Consider the following 20,376-nt stretch of genomic DNA (forward strand, 5'->3'; position numbering starts at 1 on the left):
AGTTTTTGCCCATTTCTTTGTTGATTGCATTGCTGAAGTCATCTCACTATCAAATCTGTGCAAGCGGAGCCATTAAAGTCTGCACTTGCAGCTCATTATGGCAAGACCAAAGACCTGCCCGACTGTTGCTGCTGCTGCTGCTGCTGCTGCTGGACAAATGTCGTGTCTGGCTAAGACTCGCTCTTCAAGCCCCAGCCTCAGTCAAGCTGCGTACGTGGCGCAAAACAACAACAACAAAAAGATATAAAAAAAAGACGTAGAAGAAGCAGCAGAAAGGCAGCCAAAAACTTTTGAATAACAAATGAAGGCTGCGACTGCGGCATCTGTGAGACCTGAGCGGACTTTTTAAGCAGCAGCAGCAGCCAGAGGTATATTTCATATTGTTTTTGTTGTTGTTGCTGCTGCTGTTGCCGCAGAAGCCACAGCCAAAGTCAAAAAGTTAAGCACACAACGCGGCGTATACGTAATCTGCGGCTGTCTGATCACTCACACACAATGAGCATAGCAGCGACAGCAGCAGCAGCAGCAGCAGCAGCAGCTGCCTGCATTTGCCATTCGTCTGCCAGGCTCTATTCTGTGTGTCTCTCTCTCTCTCCCTCTCTCCCTCTCTCTCTCTCTATCTCCATCTCTGTGTCTGTCTTTCTCTGTTTGATTCTTTGTCTGTCTCTCTGTTTGTTTGTTTGTTTGTTCGCTGGCATGCTGCTTAGCTTGATACGCCACTGAGTAGCAGATTAGTAGCGCTTATGCTTGCACCTACTACGTGGCCAACACACACACACTCACACACATACACAGTTGCGAGCCACACATGGCCCTCAGGTCACGCTGAGAGCTCGCTCGCTATATACCCTGCCAAACGCATTGCAAATTTCAGTGAAACAAAGTTTCGCTGGCTTTTTCGATTTCTTCGGCAACTCTCAAGTCAATATAGATATATAATTTATTTGTAGATATCTGATACAACTCTAGTTTATAGTTTAGAATTGGGTTAAGCTCACGTCTGCGGAAAAACTGTTGAGACAAGCGAGCAGCTTATTCGGGCTTTAAAGCCCTATAAATGGAAAAGGTTTTTTTTTCTATCAGAGTCAAACTGATAATTGATATTATTATTATTTTTTTTTTTAGTATTAATATTAATTATTATTATTAGTTTTATTAATATTAACTATTATTATTATTATTAACTATTATAATTATTCTTTTCAATTATTTATATTATTATTATTAACTATTATAATTATTCTTTTTAATTATTTATATTATTATTATTAATTATTATTATTATTAGTGTTTATTATTGTTTATTATTATTAAAATGATTAATTTTTATTATTATTTATTAGGAGGGAAAAGGAGGAAGGGGGGAGGAGGAGGAGGAGGGGAGGAGGAGGATTAGGAGGAGGGAGGAGGAGGATTATTATTATTATTATTATTATTATTATTATTATTATTAATTATTATTATTATTATTATTTATTATTATTTGTATTTATCATTGTTTATTATTATTAAAATTATTAGTTTTTATTATTATTATTATTTATTATTATTACTATTATTAATTATTGTTATTATTACTAAGTATCACTACTATTATTAATTATCATTACTATTTTTACTAATACAGTCGACTCCCGATAGTTCGAAATGGCTAGGGGATCAGTTGTTTTTTTTTTTCGACATAGAAACTCGATTTTTTTTCGATATATCATAATTTTCGATTTATAAATTATCGAGATTTGACTTTATAAGATTATTAATAATATTATTATTATGAATATAGTTTGTAATAATTAATTAAACTAATATTGCATAATAATAATATTAATAATAATAATATAATACCCATATAATATAATAATAATTATAATTTGATTATACCTGTTAAAAATGGAACATCATTATATCCTTATTGCTATGTTCATTATTATTCATACAAACATCGCCATCGTATTTATTATTAACAATTCATTAGCATTATTATTGCTATGATTACATTGTCACCATGGTCATTGACAGTGTTATTCCCCTTTTTAGCAGCATTATCGTTATCCATTTCATTTCGTTATCAGTCAAGTTGTAATGCAACTGCCTTCTTCGTTGGTTCCTCTTAGTCAGCATTCACTGTACTTTGCGCTCAGTTTATTGCCCCACTTGTTAGTCAACTTATTCGCAAGTTAGAGTATTTGAAGTACGCCTCTTGATTGATAGCCTTTGGTGGTTTTTGGGCGCGTTTTTGCCTGCTTGCCTGCCTGCCTGTTTGACTGCCTGACTGCCTGACTGTTTGACTGGCTGAATGTTATCCTGCCACGTCGCCGATGTCTTCTCGCTGTCATCTGATCTCTGGCGCTGCTAAGTGGGCACCATCAGGCATCAGCGTCCTCACTGCCTACGCCATGGCTGAGCACACGCCCGCCACGACATGATTCGCTGTGTCTTTACCTACTTCAGACGTCTCCCTCCAGCTGCTGCTACTCCTTAGCCCTCTCCTCCTCCTCCTCCCCCCACTCCTCCTCCTGCTGCTGCTGCTGCCGTTTGCTGATCCAGCTTTTGCTACTCCACGTCTTCGTCGTCGTCATGCTTGTCTGTCGTATGCGTTTGGAATTTTTGATTTTACCACATTGCAGACTGCAGTCAATATGCAGTGGCAACACGCCCCCGCCTCCCTCCGCCTCCGTCCGCCTCGGCGCTGCCAGCAGCCGTGCAACTACTGTGCGCTGGCCAGCGGATTTTACTGTCTCTCCGGCTGTCTGTCTGTCTCTCTGTCTCTCTGTTTGTTTGTTTGTTTTTTCCTTACTGCTTTTTTGTAGCCAGCAGATTGAATTTTGATTTGGCGGGTAATTGAACTTTTACTACAGCAGTAGCAGCCGCTGCGCTTCTCGCAGGAGTTGCTGTTGCTGTTGTTGTTGCTGCTGTTGTTGCTGCTGCTGCTGCTGTTGGCCTGACTGGCGGCATGATTAATGGCTGGCAATGCGCAACGCACGATCTACGTTTTTGGCCTCATCATAAATTATTAAACAAGTCCACTTGACACATGCACACTCGCTCTCTCACACACACACTCGCACACACTCGCACACACTCGCACACACAATATAAATGACCAGAACGAACAGCAACAACAATAATAAATAATAATACAACAAAACTGTACAAAACGCTGAGACGTTCGCAACATTTTTGGCATGCCCCATGCGCCCAAAAACGGTAAAAACGACATGGCTAAGTAGCCGCAGTCGCTGTCGCTGCCGCCGTCGCCGTCGCCGTCAGCGTCGCAGTCGCCGTTGCTGTCGTCTTGGCCCTCTGTCGAGCCTTACTTGGCTTGCGGTTCGCTGGCTTCGGCAAGCGCATGTATAAATGATGATATACTTACTTATAAAGTGATCAGCGTTTTGTATAAATTGGCTAAAGGTATCTAGACGATGCCTACGCCCAGTTACCAGTTTCCCATTCCAGAAGCCCCGCCAAACGTCGCGCCCACCAGCTGAAACTGGCCGTAAAAACTGCAACCGAGGACGTGTTTCAGCTCGTTTCCTTTACTTGATGTTTTTTTTTTTGTCATAGCCGTAGAGTGTGTTGTCCAGGCTAATGTCATTTGATGGCAGAGCTATGTCTTGTTCTGCGAGCGATCTGCGGCGAGCCGAACAACAACAACAACGGCAGCATCTTTAATGTGGCATTTATGAAAATGAAGTGAACAGTGGAAGCCACAGTGGAAGCCACAGCAGAGCTCTGGCCATTGCCAGCTGGATGAGCAGCAGCAGCAGCAGCAGCATCGTCAGCTCTTGGCCACACGATTAAAGTACAAATTATGTTGCACATGGGAATCGGAATTGGCATTTGGCATTGGACCTATGGCAGTCCGTTTTAGCTTTTAGCTTTTTAGCTTTCAGTTTTTTAGCTTTAGATAAGAGCTTGAGCATTCGCATGCTCATCATCATCAGATAGCCGCACTGATGGCGATTGAGAATCTCTGGAATAGGCCGATTGTGGCCAGAGTTATGCTGGGAGCAGCGCCAGTAGTCAGCAGCTTGGCAACAATTCAGTTGGCCAAATGAAATACTTAATATGATAAGCGGCAGCAAGGAGCAAGCTTAACAAAAATAATTCATCACGCATGAATATTTCGAATAATTGAGAAGGCAGCGGCAATTGTGGGGGAGAACCGTTAGACGAGAAATGACAACATTGAAACCAATTTATTATTAATTTACGTATTAACTGAAAATCACATTACACAAGAGCTAAAACAATTATACATCAAAATATGTATTATGTTTAAGCTAAATTACTATAAAATATATTAGTAAAGAGTGAGAGATAGAGAGAGAGAGGCAGAGAGAGGGAGACAGAGAGGGGGAGAGAGTGAGAATAGTAAACAGCTGCCAGTTCATAAATGTTTTTGGCATAAATCACTCCCATCCATACGCATAAATTTGCAAATTTGCGAATTAAAATTAAAAATTAATAAATATGCTTATCCAAATTTGCGTTTCAAATTACTTTCAAAATATTGTATTTCGCACTAGATTTATTTATTTTTGAATACAATTAGGGAAAGTGTTTTAGAGAGTGTAGAACCTAGCACGGTTGAGTGCTTAATAATAAAGAATAATAATAAATAATGTGAAAAGTCGCTCTTCTATGCGCTTCTCATAAGTTCTAGAAACAGTTTGTGCCTTAAAAAAAAACAACATTTTTTTTTAGATAATTTTTAAATCTATAATCTTTAGTATAAATGTATGTATGTGTATATGTGTGTATAAATATGTATGTATAAGTATATATGTTTTTATAATTATTTATATGCTGAAGCAAAAAAAAAAAAAAAATTTAATAGTTTTTAAAGAATCGAAATTGCAAAAATATTACTATGAAATAACTTTATAGAACTCTCTGAACTTTAACTATTATTTACTAACTATCATAATCATATCATTATTAAAATATCATATATATATTCATATGGCCGACTCTAATAAATATCCGTCGAACATATCCTATCACCTTTAGCTTATACAATGTCTCATAAGGCAGACATAATGTAACCCATTCAATTCGATTTAAGTCCAATAAATTCCACACGTTTCCCATGAATCATAAAAAGCAAATGTTAATGAATAATAATTGCGCAAAGAAAGTTCACTGATTGCATCGAAATATGGGAATCGAAGCGCTCTTTAATGACAGACCTCCAGTAAGTAGTTGGGGCCTAGAGAGCCCTAATGAAAGCCAATTAACTAATAAATAAATAGCAGCGCATAAGTGTAGAGCGGACACAGGGGGTTGGATTATGGGGCGCGACTATTTAGTTGCATAAGTTGAGCAATGCTTAGCGCTGCTCGCTATCTCTGGTCGATCGCAGTGGCAGCACCTTGGCGCGATGATATCCAATTGATAGCTGGACGGCAGGCGGCGCACAGACGCGTAGCATTCGTGTTTCGACATGAGCAAGATAAGCATTACGTGAAGCGCAGAGTGTGGAGTGTGGAGAGAGAGAGAGGTGAGAACTGGACAAGTTGTGGCATTGGCATTGGCAACGGCCAATGCCTGTAATGATGATGGCTGCAACAGCAGTGCAGCAACCGTTGAAGCGCTGCAAAAACATGCCGCAGACAGCGGAACCGACACTAAATTGTTGCTGTTGTTGTTGTTGCTGTTGCAAATAGTTGTTGTTGCTGCTTGTTTACCTAAGCGTTAACGGCTGCCCAGTGGCTGAGAACTATGACGACAATGGGGCGCGACAAGATAACAAATGCAATTCGGAACGAATGCGCGTCGAGCAATAAGAATCGAGAGAACTGGACAATCGAGAAGCGGGAAGCGAGAAGTCACTTTAGCCTGAGAAGGTCGCTGATGATTTTTGCACAAGACAATAAACAACAACAACAACATATAATGACAATAGCAAAAGCCACATTTCATAATAATCAACGGAAAAGGAATGTGTTAAAAAAAAAAAAACAGACATACGAAATATGAATGAGCAATGCTAAACTAGCAGATACCCTATGTTGAAATGCGTTTGAATCAGGGCACTTGATGAAATCATCAAAGTAATATTCCTATTGACTAAGCTTATCTGGAGATTATAGACGACAGACAAGTCAATATGATATGATATGATATGATATGATATATGATATATACAAATACAGAATAACTGAAGTCATTCTTCTACTATTTACATATGATATCACATGAGATATATTACTATATATATTATATATAGGTACTCAGTTGATCCACAATATAACTGAATCATGCCACAAATATATCTTAAGCTCTAGATAATTTTTTTTTTTTTTTGACTCGATTGTAAATATTAAGAATATATCGAGCAAATATTAATAACATATAAAGAACATATAGTCAGTATAATAGGTATATATTATTTCTTCACATCTCTTCACTAAGCTGTCAGCAATTCAAGTTAGTCAAAGTCAAGTTCCTTGGCAAAAGCAAATGCCTTCGACTAAGATATAGAGAACTTGAAAACAATTTCAGCTTCGTTTGCCTGTCCAATTAAAGAAAATATTAAACTCTTTTCGATTCGCACATAAGCAATGCCAACTTTATTATACCCTTTGCCAAATAAGGGTAGAAGAAGAAGAAGAAGAGGCAGCAGAAGAGGCAGAAGTGGAAGTAGAAGTAAATTAATACCACGCATAGAGCAGGTGATATTGGTTGACAGGTTTAGTTGAGATAGAGCTAGGGTAGAGGTAGAGGCAGATGTAGAGCTAGAGGTAGAGGTAAAGGTAGTGGTAGAGCTAGAGGTAGAGCTTGGTTTTAGTTAAGGCCCGGCTAGATGATGGCTCGGTTCAGTTCAATTCAGTTAAATGCGGCGAATGTCCTTGCACATGAATACTCGCATTCGCACTCGTTTGGCCGTCATGTGGAATGCCAATTTAAATTGCATCCCAAAGGACAAAGCGTCTGGGACAGGTGCTTGCTTCATGATGTGCATTCACTTTACGTTCCGCCCCCCTGCCGCCTCCTGGCCCCGTCACAGATTTTTGCCCATCGACGACATTTTATGGCTGCGGCTTGCTGCCTCAGCGTCGTCTGCGTCTTGACAGGACGACCCGACTGCGGCCCCCGCTAGCTCCAACAGCACACACAGCGCCAAGCGTCTTGCCAGCTATCTGTCGCAATGCCTTGCCCTCGCTCTGTCTGCCCCGTCTCTCAGTCTGTCTATCTGTCTGTCTGTTGTCATCGTCGTTGTTGTCTTAGTCGCTGTCTACCTGTGGAGCTGTCGGCATGTCCTCTGGTTTGTCCTGTCCCACTTCGTACCGTCCTGTTCTCTTCTCTCATGTCGTGTCCTATCCTGTCCTGTCCTGTCCGACGCTGTCCTTGCACTACGTCTGGCCGCTGAATTTATGGGAAAATAACTTGCTGGGAATTTATGAAAACTGCGACGCCATAATAACAATAATCAGACTAAGTAGTGACCGCTGCCAGACATAAACTCTGCCCAGATAAACCTCAAGTGCCTTCTCTCTGCCAACATAAAAATGCTAATAGCTGGTGGTGTGGCGGTGCGGCGGTGCGGCGTTGCGATGTTCCGATGGTGCTGCGGTGCCTGCAACAATTTTAACGTGAACCGCACAGCTTAATTAGCAAAATGTCGCTGAGCTCTGAAGCTCTGGAGCAACGGAGCTACGGAGCTACGGAGCTACGGAGCTGATGACGACCGACAGCATAAAGATACGCGAATCCAAACTATCTACAAGGGTTGCGCAGTTGGGGCTCTCGGGTGGCTAGCTTAGCTAATGCATTGCAGTGGGGCATTGCTTAATAAGAAGAGAGACTGACCCATTCGTGTGCTTATTTATAGGGTCAGCTTCGGCGACATTCAGTCGGTGACCAAGAGAGAGAGAGAGAGAGAGAGAGAGAGAGAAGGAGAGAGAACGAGGAAGAGTCGCAGACAGTTGAAAATGGTGAGAAATGGAATGTTTAATGCTATTTGATTAGTTAACTGAATGGTTCCATTAGGGCTGAACTAATTCTTAGACTTAAAAGTAAAGTAAAAGTGGAGTAGGGGATGGCAGTGACAATGACAATGACAATGACAATGACAATGACAATGACAATGACAATGACAATGACAATGACAATGACAATGACAATGACAATGGCAATGGCAATGGCAATGGCAATGACAATGACAATGACAGTGACAATGACAATGACAATGACAATGACAATGACAATGACAATGACAATGACAATGACAATGACAATGACAATGACAATGACAATGACAATGACAATGACAATGACAATGACAATGACAATGACAATGACAATGACAATGACAATGACAATGACAATGGCAATGGCAATGACAATACTGATAAAATAAATAATAATAATTATCCGTGTGCTAAAACTATTATTCATATTTCATAAGTTTTATAAATAAAGTCGAGCTGAACTCTTATCATTTCATGTTAATTAGTAACTTTCACTGCATCTGTAAATTTGCCCCACACATATCAGGTCTTCATTATCTCTCTCTGTGTGTGTGATGACATTCATCAGCTATGCGAACACTTGCATTTCATAGACTCGACTGTGTCTATGTGGTCTGCTTTATAAATACCCAAGTGGCGATGCGGTGGGCAGCCAAGCAAAACTCCGGATTTTGAATCTGAATCCGATTTCGACTGGGACGACTTGTAGTCATTTGTACTTTTGACAGACGGACTAGTGTGTGTGTGTGTGTGTGTGTGTGCACACACCTGTGCAGCTGCCAACCCCAAGCACGCTCCAGTAAGCCGCTAAGCCTCAGCTCATGTGTGTGTGTGTGTGTGTGTGTGTTGATTGCTGTTGCTATGTGAAGTCAAGACATGAAAAATTATAATAATGACCAAGACAGGGCGCAGGAAATGTGAACAGGGGCAGCAGCACCTCACACGCTGATGCACACAAACACACAAACACACACACACACACACACACACACACAAACACACACACACACACCTCAGTTTAGCTCAGCTCAGTCATTCTCCCTCTCGCTCGCTCGCTCTCTGAAATGTGACAAATTTTTTGTGCATTTTCAGCAAGTCTGTACAAATATATATACATTATATGTATTTTAAAAGAGAGATAGAGGCAGTAAAAGAGCGAGAGAGAGCGAGAAAGTAACTGAGCGAGTGAGAGGTGTTGGGTCGCTGGCCTCCTCGTTGTAGTTTTGTGCTGCATTTAAGCGCAAATTTTCACTCGTTCTTGACATTCATTGTGCCATGGTGGTGCTGCTGACTGCTGCCCCTTTGGTGGTGCAGAGGCAACTCTGACTGGCACTTGACATGCTGGCAAACGTGTTGACTTCGTGCCGCCTGCATTTGTATGTGTCGCAACTTTTAATGAGCAAGCAAATGAAGTGGCTGCCACCGCAGTGCATATGTATGTGTGTGTGTGTGTGTGTGTGTGCTAGACATGGCCACCAATGTTTGCCTGACAGCCCCGCTGCTAGCCTTTACCATTCCGCTTCACACTTGGGCTATCCTCCTTGCCTTACCTCTGTCTCTCCCATAAAAGTTTTGCATTTTTTGTTGTTGTACTTTTCAAAGTCAAATTGCGCGCGCGCCTGTGTATGTGTGTGTGTGTGTGCGTGGCAGCGGAAATAGAAGCCAAAAAGGCAGCGCGTGTAAACAACAGCCAAAAAAAAAAAGAGTTGTGAGAAAAAAAGAATTTTTTTTAATAAAAAAAAATACACAAGTTTTTACAGCGCGTAAGCAAAAAACAAAGTTTTCAGTATGTGATAAGTGTTGTGTGTGTATGTGTGTGCGTGTGGGCGTGTGTGTGTGTATCTGTGTCTGCGCCACTTGATGTTGGCATAGTCGTGCAAACTCTGCCGGCTCGCCCACTCCATCATCATTGCGCCCCATTTGCCGTCGTCGCCAAACGCGCAAAATGACAAATTAATGCGACGCTTTGCCATTGCCTTTGGCTTTGTCTGTTCCCGTCGTCGTAGCTGCACTGTGTTCCATTCCGTTTCGTTTGCGTTTCGTTGCCCCCGCTTGTGCCGATCGTCTGTGTTGCAGCAAACAATTTCTGGGTGGCCCTGGCATAAGAGCGCAAATGTTTTTGACAATGCGTGTGCCACTCGAAAAAAAAAAAGAAAATGATAATAATAAAAGCGAAAAAGTAGAAAACCATAGACACAGACATGCATTGTGTGTGTATGTGTGTGTGCGTGCTTGTGGCGCCCTCTGTTGTCGGCCTGTAAACTTTTTAATAGCAAAAAGTCTATTGCAACTATTGCAATTTCTCTGCTCAGCATATGAAATTGTTAACAATTTGTTGCGGCTTTTCAGGTATTTCCTATTAAAATATTTAAACTCTAGACTGCAGCTCTTTTTCTTTGAATATTTCTAGATATTCAATATGAGTTTATAAATATTTGTACAATTTTTTTCCAAGTAAAAAAAAATCAGTTTTAAAATTGCTAATTTCCATAGTCCGTACCTACAAATATATTTAATTAAATTCTGTTTGGATTAAGTTGCCCCAAGGCAGCTGCATGAAAATTTGTGAATATTTCATTTAAAAAAATATATAGATATTTATGCGCATAATATTATATATTTTTTATTGTATAGCTATATATGTATATGTATGTGTAGCATGTGAAGTCTTACCTGCATAAATATTATTTGAGTTTTTTTTTTATTTTTCTATGAGCATCTCTCACTGCAAAGTGCAAATGTATTTTCTTTATAAATATAATTATTATATTTTGTCATAGCCCTTAAAAGAAATTTAATTAAATTGAGCTTAAGTTAAATTGCCTTAAGGCACCAAGACGATAATCTGTAATTCATGCATGTATGTATGTAAAATTAATATTCGTTTTTTTTTTTATACCTCAACTTTAACTTCAAAAGCCTTTAAAACATAAAATATTAATTGAAATTAAAAAAAAAATAATAATATTGAAATTGAAACTTTTAAAATAACCTTTTCGATGAGGAAACAGGAAAAAAGTAAAAAACGGAATACTAACGTATATACCCACAATTTGATATCTTTGTTATATATTTTGTTTTTCCAAATTGGCTAAAGTTAAAGATAAGCCAAGAGGAGATTCAACCCAAAGAGCTGGAAAAACTGTAGCGGGCTGAGTGAATATATATATAAATAATATAAAATATTTTCCGCCGTCTAATTTCTCGCCCAGTTTCATAAACATTCACTGATTAACAAAATTGTGGCTCTGCCGCTCTGATTAGCTGCAATTCAGCATATTTCAATTGCGCTGCCTACCTCTCTCTCCCTCTCTCTCTCTCTCTCTCTCACTCTATATAAATTGATCGAACAATCGCAATACATACATATATATACATATATATAACTATCTCTCAAGTCTGGCTTGCTCAAGTGCCACTTGGCGGCATTTCAGCACCGCCATCAAATCAATTTGTTGGGGGCTCGAAAGCAAAGCTCAAGTGTCTCTCTGATATATGTGCCCATATATCATCATCATAATGGCGATGATGATGATGGCGATCTACTCTCTCTCTCTCTCTCTCTCTCTCTATGTTCTTCCAGCTCTCTATGGCTCTTCCATATGGCCGTTCAATCAGCGCCTCTTTGATTAACCCATGTCGCATTCGCTTGCTCCAATTCCCCAAAAATCTCAACAGCATAAAATGTTCTTTGTTTGCTTTTGTTTGTTTGTTTGTCTGTTTGGCATTCTTTGTGCCCCAGGCACTTAATTGATTAAGCGTGAAATTATTTCTTTTGATTGACTTCAATTGAAATGAATTATTCTTTAATTGGTTGCGCGACGTCTAAGCGGCATGCGCCGTCGCTGCGCCCAAAAGGTGCCGCGCCAGACACCCAGCGACGCCCCGCCTTGACTCATCTCTGACTCTGTAGAGTCTGTCGTCGATGCAACAAATTCAGCGAGCAACGGCTGCTAGACAAATGTTTTCGGCGCATAAATGCAAATTTTGCTAAAAAAAAAATCTAAAGATGGCGCAGAAGTAGAAGATGTAAAACAAAATATAAGAGTTCTTTGAGTTATGGCTAGACCAGCAAATACCCTGGTTTAAAGAATATATAAGACCTTTTTAAATAATAGCTAGAAGATCAAATACCTTGGATTGTCAGATTCCAGGAAAGACTTTTAACTAAAATATATGAGTTTTTTTTTTTTTTTATAGTTAGATAACTAAATACCTTGGATCTTCAGAGTCTGTGAGCGATTTTGAAATCAAAGACAAAAGTCTTATAAGATGTAGCTAAAGGAGCAATAACATTTTTTTTTTTCTTTAAAATAAAATATAAGAGTTCTTTGAGCTATAGTTGGAGCACTAAATTTCACTGAATTGACACTTCTGATTCATTTATTAAATAAAAAGAAAATTATTTTATGTGTTTTTTTTTTTTTAATTATTTATTAATATTTTTTTTTTATTTCATTTATTATTCATTTATTCATAAAAAAATCTTAAATATGGTAGTTTTCATTTACTTAAAAAAATAATCCTATATATATTTCCATTCACAAAAAATAATCCTAAATATTTGCATTTTTTTTTTTATGTATTTTTCATGATATATAATTTTATATATTATTATGTTAATTCAATTTTTATTATTTTCTTTTTATTTGAATTTTTCCTTTTGTTTACTTTAATTCCCAATAAATTTAATTTAATAAATTTTTATTTCATTTTAATTTATTTGAATTCATTTTTTTTTTTTACATTTTTTTCCTTTTGTTTACTTCAATTCCCAATAAATTTAATTTAATAAATTTTTATTTAATTTTAATTTATTTTAATTAATTTTTTTTTTTTTTTTTTACTTTTTTTCACAATAAAATCGTATGATATATCATTTTTCTTCACAATATTCATTCACAATAGTTGTGAATATTTGTCCTCTTCCTCTTCATTTATTCACAATAATTTGCATCTATAAATATATCTCACAGACTCTAAATGTCTGTTGATTTAATAAAGTCTTGATGGCACACTTGTTCTATAATCTATTGTGAGCTAAGCACTGTGTAACTGTGAACTAGTCGGCATTCCCCATTAGACAACTCCCTGACTCCCCGAGAACCGACTACTGCCCACATACACACACATGTCTGATAGGGTATTAAGACTCTCGGACTCTTATAGAGTCTGATGGGGCATTAAGGCTCTGTGAGTTTATCAGCTGCCCTCTGCATATCCACTCAGACACAGTGCCATCTGTGTCAAGCGCTCGACAAGCACCGCCTGTTGCTGCAAAGCCAATATGCCCGTTTTGCACTTTATGGGAGTGTGCATAAAATCAACCCAAAGCAGGCAACTGATACTAGACGCGCTATCCTGCTGCTCCTGCTACTCCTGCTGCATGTCCCAAAAACTCCTGTTACAGTTTGTGTCCCTCTTGTAGGACTTGCCAGCAGAATGTCTCCTGCTGCTGCTCCTGCTCCTTCTGCTAGCTGCTGTCGTTGTCAAGAACAAAAATAATAATAAAATTTGCTGTCGCTGCGAATATAAACAGGCAATTTTTGTGCGCCGCTCCAAAAAATGCCACAACAGCAACAAAAATATCAGCAGCAACAGCAGCAACAGCAGCGACAGCGACAATGGCAGCTGTTTTTAATGTCTGCACAGGCCGCCTAATGGCGCTCAATGGCCGCCAAAAACTGTTGGAGGACTACGACAAATGCTGCCACTGCCGCTGCCACTGCCGCTGCCTCTGCTGCTGCTGCTGCTGCTGCTGTTGACGACCCCATTGCCACTTGGACTCGGTTTGATGCCACTCGCAGTCGTGCCACGCCTCATGCCTGCTGCCTGCTGCCTCGTGCCTCATTGCGACCCAACTCAAATTGTATCGACGTAGGCGTTAAGCTGCCGCCAAAAAAAAAAAAAAAAACCTAAAAAAAAAAAAAAAAAACAGCACACAAGAGAAAATAATAAAAATAATACACACAAAATGCAAAAAAAAAAAAAAAAGAAGAAAAATATGAAAACAGTTTGGCGGCGTCTGTCTGGGTTCCGGATTTGTGGCATAAATTGAAAATCATATGCCACACACACACACACACACTTTGGGCTCATCCCGAATCCTCATTGTCGAACTCATAATCGTCAGGGGTTTGTTAAGTGCCTGGCATTTATGGCCAAAACGTTGCTTTAATTGAGCATCACTTGGGCACGCCTCCCCCTCCCCCACAAGCCCCCCATGCCCCCAACTTCTCAAACTAACGACTGCCACTTGACTTGGTTTGTTATCGAAATGTTATCGAATGAATGCAGACAGTTGGAACTGAAAGTTGTTCTAGATAGGTCCTACTCGTGTTTGCTGTATATAAGATTTTGTCCTGAAAGGCCGCTAGAAATGTTAGCTTTACCAAGTAGTTAGTCATCAAGGTAATATAGGTTGTTAATCACTTTTATAAACAGATATCAGCATCCACAAAATGTTTTCATTTTCTCCATTCTTTGACCTGCCTAAGAACAGCTGAAGGGGGCATCAATAAGCATGATCGATCGATCAGATCTTGATTGGAATTCATTATTTAAATTTATGTAAAATACATTCTAAAAGTTATTCTATCAAAGTTTGGCATTTTGCTCTGGCATGCTTTAATGCGAATTCTAGCCATAAAACAAGCTTTAGTTTGCTAACTATTATAGCTATACACATAATAGTTAAGATATCGTTTTCTATGAATATTTTTCATGTTTTTGATTTAGCCCATGAATAGCTGATTGAGGCATTGAGCGTAATACGAACTCATTCAGCTTTATATTGCCCGCATTCATAGCTTTTTAGCTTGAATATGCTGCTCAAAGAACCGAACAAATCTATAGGGATTGAAGGAAGTTAGTTTGTTAAATATTTTATATATGAATTATTCTGAATTCCAGATTTCATAAAAAAATGATGACAAATATTTTTGGAGCAACAACATTAAAAATAAAATATTTAATTAATACAGTCTAGTCCCGATAATTCGAAATGGTAAGGGGATCAGTCTTTCTTTTTTCAATTTACACATAGATTCAAATATCGAGAGCAAAACTTGTTCTCGATTAATCGTGATTTTTGATTTGGCAGCGTACAAACTATCGAGACTTAATTATAATTAATCAATTATTTTGATCAATGAATTGAAATTAATAATCAATTAGCTTAAATGCATGATTCAACAATCGATTTATTTATTATTTTTTATTTTATTTAAAATATATTAATATTTTTTTTTTAATTTTTTGCCATAATCGTTAAGATATTTTATTTTAAAATTCCTACAGTATATATAATATATAATTTTTTACATCCTTCCTTTGTCTTAAAACATGATTATGCTTTGAAGCCCTTCTCTCCCTCTCCCCCTTCCTCTCTCTCTCCCTCTGCCTCTCTAAAAACGTTAGTCTCTGTAGCTAACTAGTTGTAAAAATTTATTTGGCTTTTTATTATTTAAATATATATATTTGAATTATAAAAACCTAATAAAAAGGCCGCAACATAAAATAAATAAAACAAAACTCTTAACATATTTTGTTTTCTTTCGATTTGAAATTTTACGCTTGTGCAATTAAAAGCCAAAAGTTGAAAAACCGAAATCCAAATCCCGAAAAAGCTAAACAAAGTAAAAAAAAAGCTAAAAAACCCGCTGGCATGTGCATAATTAACGTTTAGGGCTTATGAATAATGCAGTCTTCGTACCAAGGTAGGCGTTCAAATTCGATGGGCGTATTGCGATCTGGTGGGCGGGGCAGCTGTGCTGTTGTAGCTGTAGCTGTAGCTCTTGCTGTTGTTGTTGTTGTTGTTTCTGTGAATCTTTCGGCTGATTATATGACATGACATAAGCTCTTAAATAATACAAAGAATGAAAAATAAATTGGATACAAATTCTACAAAATGCATGGCTATGCACGAGTGGTGCGAGTCGTCTGGGTGGCTCGGGTGGTTCGGCACAAGCCGAAAGCCAACATGTGACATGTGCGGCAATTAATGCCGTTAATTATTAAAGTTAACACCCAAAAGCGACATGCACAAGTCAAATAAATAAACACGCAGCCAACCAAACGAGTCATTGGCTTGGCACACACACACACACACACACACGTACACGCCAGGGCTGGCAGGCTACCAGACCCCAAGCTTGTTAAACAGCAACAACAACAACAGCAAAAAAAAAAAAAAAAAGAGAGAGACTCTGAATGAAAGAATGGAAAGCCCAAGCCCCAAAATGAAAACCCAAACGCCCCAACAATTAAGGACAATGCGTGCTAATTTCAAACGAAAACTCCCAACGTCGCCAGCTGAAAAATACCCAAACTGAAGGAGCAGAGAGGGCAGAGAGAGAGAGACTGAAGGGCAGGGCAGCAGCAGCAGCAGCTGAGAGGTGTAAGAAGCAGCAGTAGAGAAAGAGAGGCGGGCAGAGAGGGGAAGAGTGAGGGCGCTGGGCGAGAACAGGTTGCGCGAGGCAAAGCAGGAGCAGCGAAGGAGAGGGGGGTGGGGGGTGCGACGAGGGCAACAGCAGCGTAGCGCCAGTTGAGGGAGCTGCGCGGCTCAGTCAGTAATAATGATTTTTATTTATAAACTGGTGGCAGCAGGAGCGGGAGCGGGAGCAGGAGCGGGAGCAGCAGCAGCAGGAGCCATGCGTGTCACATTGGGATTATGTGAGGCGGGAGGCGGGAGGCGGGCCGAGTGGGGTGGCAATGGCGCTCATAAGAAGGACAGTTGGCACATAAATAATTTACACGCCTGTGCCGCAAGGCACATATCCTTGTTGTTGTTGTTGTTGTTGTTGTTGTTGTTAAGCACTGCTGACATAATTTTATAAACCAACACATACCGATACACACACACACACACACATGCATACCATATATGTATATAATACTAAATATTTTTAGTTTTTTGACATTTTTTGTTGTTCTCAGGAAATGGGCGAAACGAACAAAACTTTGTTAGTTTTTGTGCTGCAACTTTTAGTAGTTGGCTTTTACGTGTTTAGTTGTTGTTGTTGTCGACATTTTGTTTAAGGAAATTATATGATTTTTTTTTTTTTTTTTTTCCTTTTTAGAAGGGTTAACTTTTAGACAGAGAGCGAGATAGTTGAACCATATAAATAGCCAAGCTCATATTGATTTTTTAGAGTTTCGAGTGTTTTTTTGTTTGTTTTTTGTTTATCTCTTTTTATTGCGTGTCAATCAAATTATTCAATTTGGTGAGCTGCGGCAAGGCTGGGGTACTCTTGGCCTTATTTATCTAGATGCATATGTATATCTCTCTAATCTATCAGCTCTACTCGATTCAGTTTAATGCTTTGCCATAAATTCACACGTGTAATCTTTGGCTGCAGCTCTGTGATTGATATGGCAAATGATCCCCAAACATAATTAGCCAGAGAGATCTCAGAGATATGTACATATGTATGTATGTATGTATGTATGTATGTATATAAACGGTTGGAGTCTTTGGCATTTGCATTAACAGATTTCGAGCTGATTTTGTTTTATAAATCTTTTATTTATTTTTTTTTTTTACGACCAATCGTTGCCTGTGAATGTGAGTGTGTGTGGGTTGGCCCCCCTTTTATGTGGGGGTATTTGTTAAATATTATTGTGATTTTTTATTGCTCTTGTGTAAACAATAAAAGCAGCTGAATAAAAATACTTTTTCTTCTTTTGACAATGACCAAAAAATTCAAAACCGGCAGCAATGATCATCCAGATGCTGATGATGATGTTGCTGCTGATGACGATCGCATTGCCAAGGCGTTCATTAGTTCTCATTAAAGAAAGGGCAATGTGAAGAAAACAGAGATCGCATGAAGTGAATGATAAACGCATTTATAAACAAAGCATTTTTCAACCGAAACCATAACGAAACGAAAACACACACACACACACACTCTGGAATTCAGGGAATGAGCTAAAGAGACTTTTCGTTTAGAGAAAACGGGTTTGTCTTCTTCCTCTTGCTAAACATTTTAGCCACGGCTCACTCGATATGTCCAATCGACGCGCGTCTCGCGTTGTCTGCAGCTAATGAACTCTATTAATAATGATGGCATGCGATATCTCACAGACACAAAAGCTGCACACACACACACACATATCTTATATATATATATTGATTTGATTATTGCAATAATTTTGTTCGATTGGTAGCGCTGCTCGACTCATAGCGGGTCGTGGGTGGCCCCCAGAAAGCGAGCTCATTTTGTTGATGGAGCCAGCAGCGACACGGTCACAGCGGGCTCTTACTCTTATCTTTCAGCTTTTAAGCACAAACGAGCCGCAAATGAGGCGCGACCATGTCAAATATCGATAAGCAAGCGCGAGAGCCGCTTTCCGTTCGCTCATCAGCGTGCGTGGGTGTTTACATGGAGGGCCATCAAATGTATCGATAACAAAGTGAGCTATTTGCTAAACGTTTAGCCAATCGAAGGGCAAATAACGATGGCTTCAAATGAATCAGATGTCGTCGATATGTGTATGTATATATACATATGTATATATATATGGGTTCGTTTTCTAATTGCATTTAACAACGGGCTTTAAATCAGCTTTAATGCTTGTTGAAAATCTAAACAATTGCAATTGCACACGCATGAGAATCACATAGAGAGGCTGTCAGCAGCAATGCGCCCTAACGGTGCGAGGGTGTGAGAGAGAGAGAGAGAGAGAGATAACTTATTTGTAGTGCTCGGCGTCCGGCGCAAACGAGTGCATTGAAGTGCATTTCAAGTGCGCTTCGAGCAGCAGCTGAAGGCGGGGCAGCTGGAGGCGGCGGGGAGTACATACGTGTAGTGCAGACCATAAACTTGTAATGCTCAATGGACAAGTGTGCAGAGACCCTTCAACCAATCGCTGTTAGCTCTCATGTTGTTATTTTGTTGAATGCATTTTTATAACAATTTAATTATATTTATGTCGTTTATAAACGTGCCGAGAATGGCAGCTATTAGGGTGGGAGGGGGAGTAGCGGGTATCGGGCGGGTGGGTGGATGGCTGGCTGGCAAAGCTCATTCAAGCCAAAGTAATGCAGAAGGAAGGAGCAGAGCTCATGTTGTCCTTGCGCTATGCCAGCGATGCGCTCGGCCCAAAGCCAATGTCAATGCACATAACGGCGTCCATTACACGCAACAGCAGCAGCAGCTACAACAACAACAACAACGAACAACAACAAACAACAATAATAACACAAGAAAATGGCGTCTGGCGACAATATGTGCGTGTGTGTGCGAAATTATTTTTATTATTTTACACAATTTTTATATGAAAGTCAAATGCGAAACAAAAAGAACAAAAAAAAAAGGAAGAAAAACAACTTTACAGCAAGGCATAAATATTTAGTATATTGCAATTGTTATTGCTATTGTTGTTGTTGTTGCTGTTTTGGTTGTGGCTGCTCTTGTATTTAATGAGATTTTTGAACTTTTCGTAAAGCGCCTCAAGCGCTGCCCTGTCGCATGCACAAGAGTTTTTTTTTCTTTTTAACACTGTCATTCAATAAACACATACACACATCACACACACACTTTATACTTTCTATATATATTTAACAGTTTGCATTTGAGCATTGCTTTTAGCCAAAAATAATAAAAGCATCAAAATGCTTAAATAAATATTTACCTAAGTCAAAAATAATAAAGTTTTTATCAAAATTGAGCGCATATGTGTGGCAAACTGAATTTTTATTTTGTATTTAAATCTGCTTATGCAAACCTTAAGCTATATGAATTATGCAAGCAAAAGTCAAGTTTTTATATTTTGTTGCTGAAACAAAACGAAATTCGCTAGAAATTCGAATTCCGTTTTGTTTTTGCCTGCCAGCTTAATATTAAATTTTATTTTAGGCATAGCATATATTGAAATGCAAAATTGTTTTCAATATATTTTTTTAAATTTATTTTTTAATAATATAAATATACAAAATTATATTAATATTTACGTGAATATACAAGAGATTTTTTTTTCTTGTCAGTTGAGTATTGAATTCTATTTATTTTTTTTTTTTTTTTGGTTTTGTTTTTTATTTTGGCATATATGGCACATAATGAACTAAAATATATTTTTCTACATATTTATTTTTATTTTTTTATTAATTTATTTACTTGTTTTTTTTTTTTTTTTTTTTTTTTTAGTAACATAACAAATTTAATTAATAATTACCCTCGTGAATGGGTATAAATATGCAAAAAAAAAAAATAAATAAAATAAAATAAAAAAAAAAATAAAAATAAAATAAAATAAAAAAAGAATTTCTTGGCCAAACATTACATTAGGCTAAATAAAATCCAAATAATGCGCATTTCAATTCGAGCCAAGTTTTTACTTAAAGCTGTCAGCTCAACATGAAATTTAAATTCAAGTCTAGCAAATAAATGCAAATTAT

General features: G+C 38.4%; 1 protein-coding gene across 1 annotated transcript in view; it reads left to right on the plus strand.

Annotated features, from left to right (window-relative positions):
* LOC115565378 (uncharacterized) overlaps positions 1 to 20,376 on the plus strand; it is a 112,518-nt gene that overhangs the window by 49,696 nt on the left and 42,446 nt on the right. The window lies entirely within an intron of this gene.

The sequence above is a fragment of the Drosophila navojoa genome, chromosome X (genome assembly GCF_054131105.1).
Source record: "Drosophila navojoa isolate 15081-1374.11 chromosome X, UAZ_NAV_1.0, whole genome shotgun sequence".
NCBI lineage: Eukaryota > Metazoa > Arthropoda > Insecta > Diptera > Drosophilidae > Drosophila > Drosophila navojoa.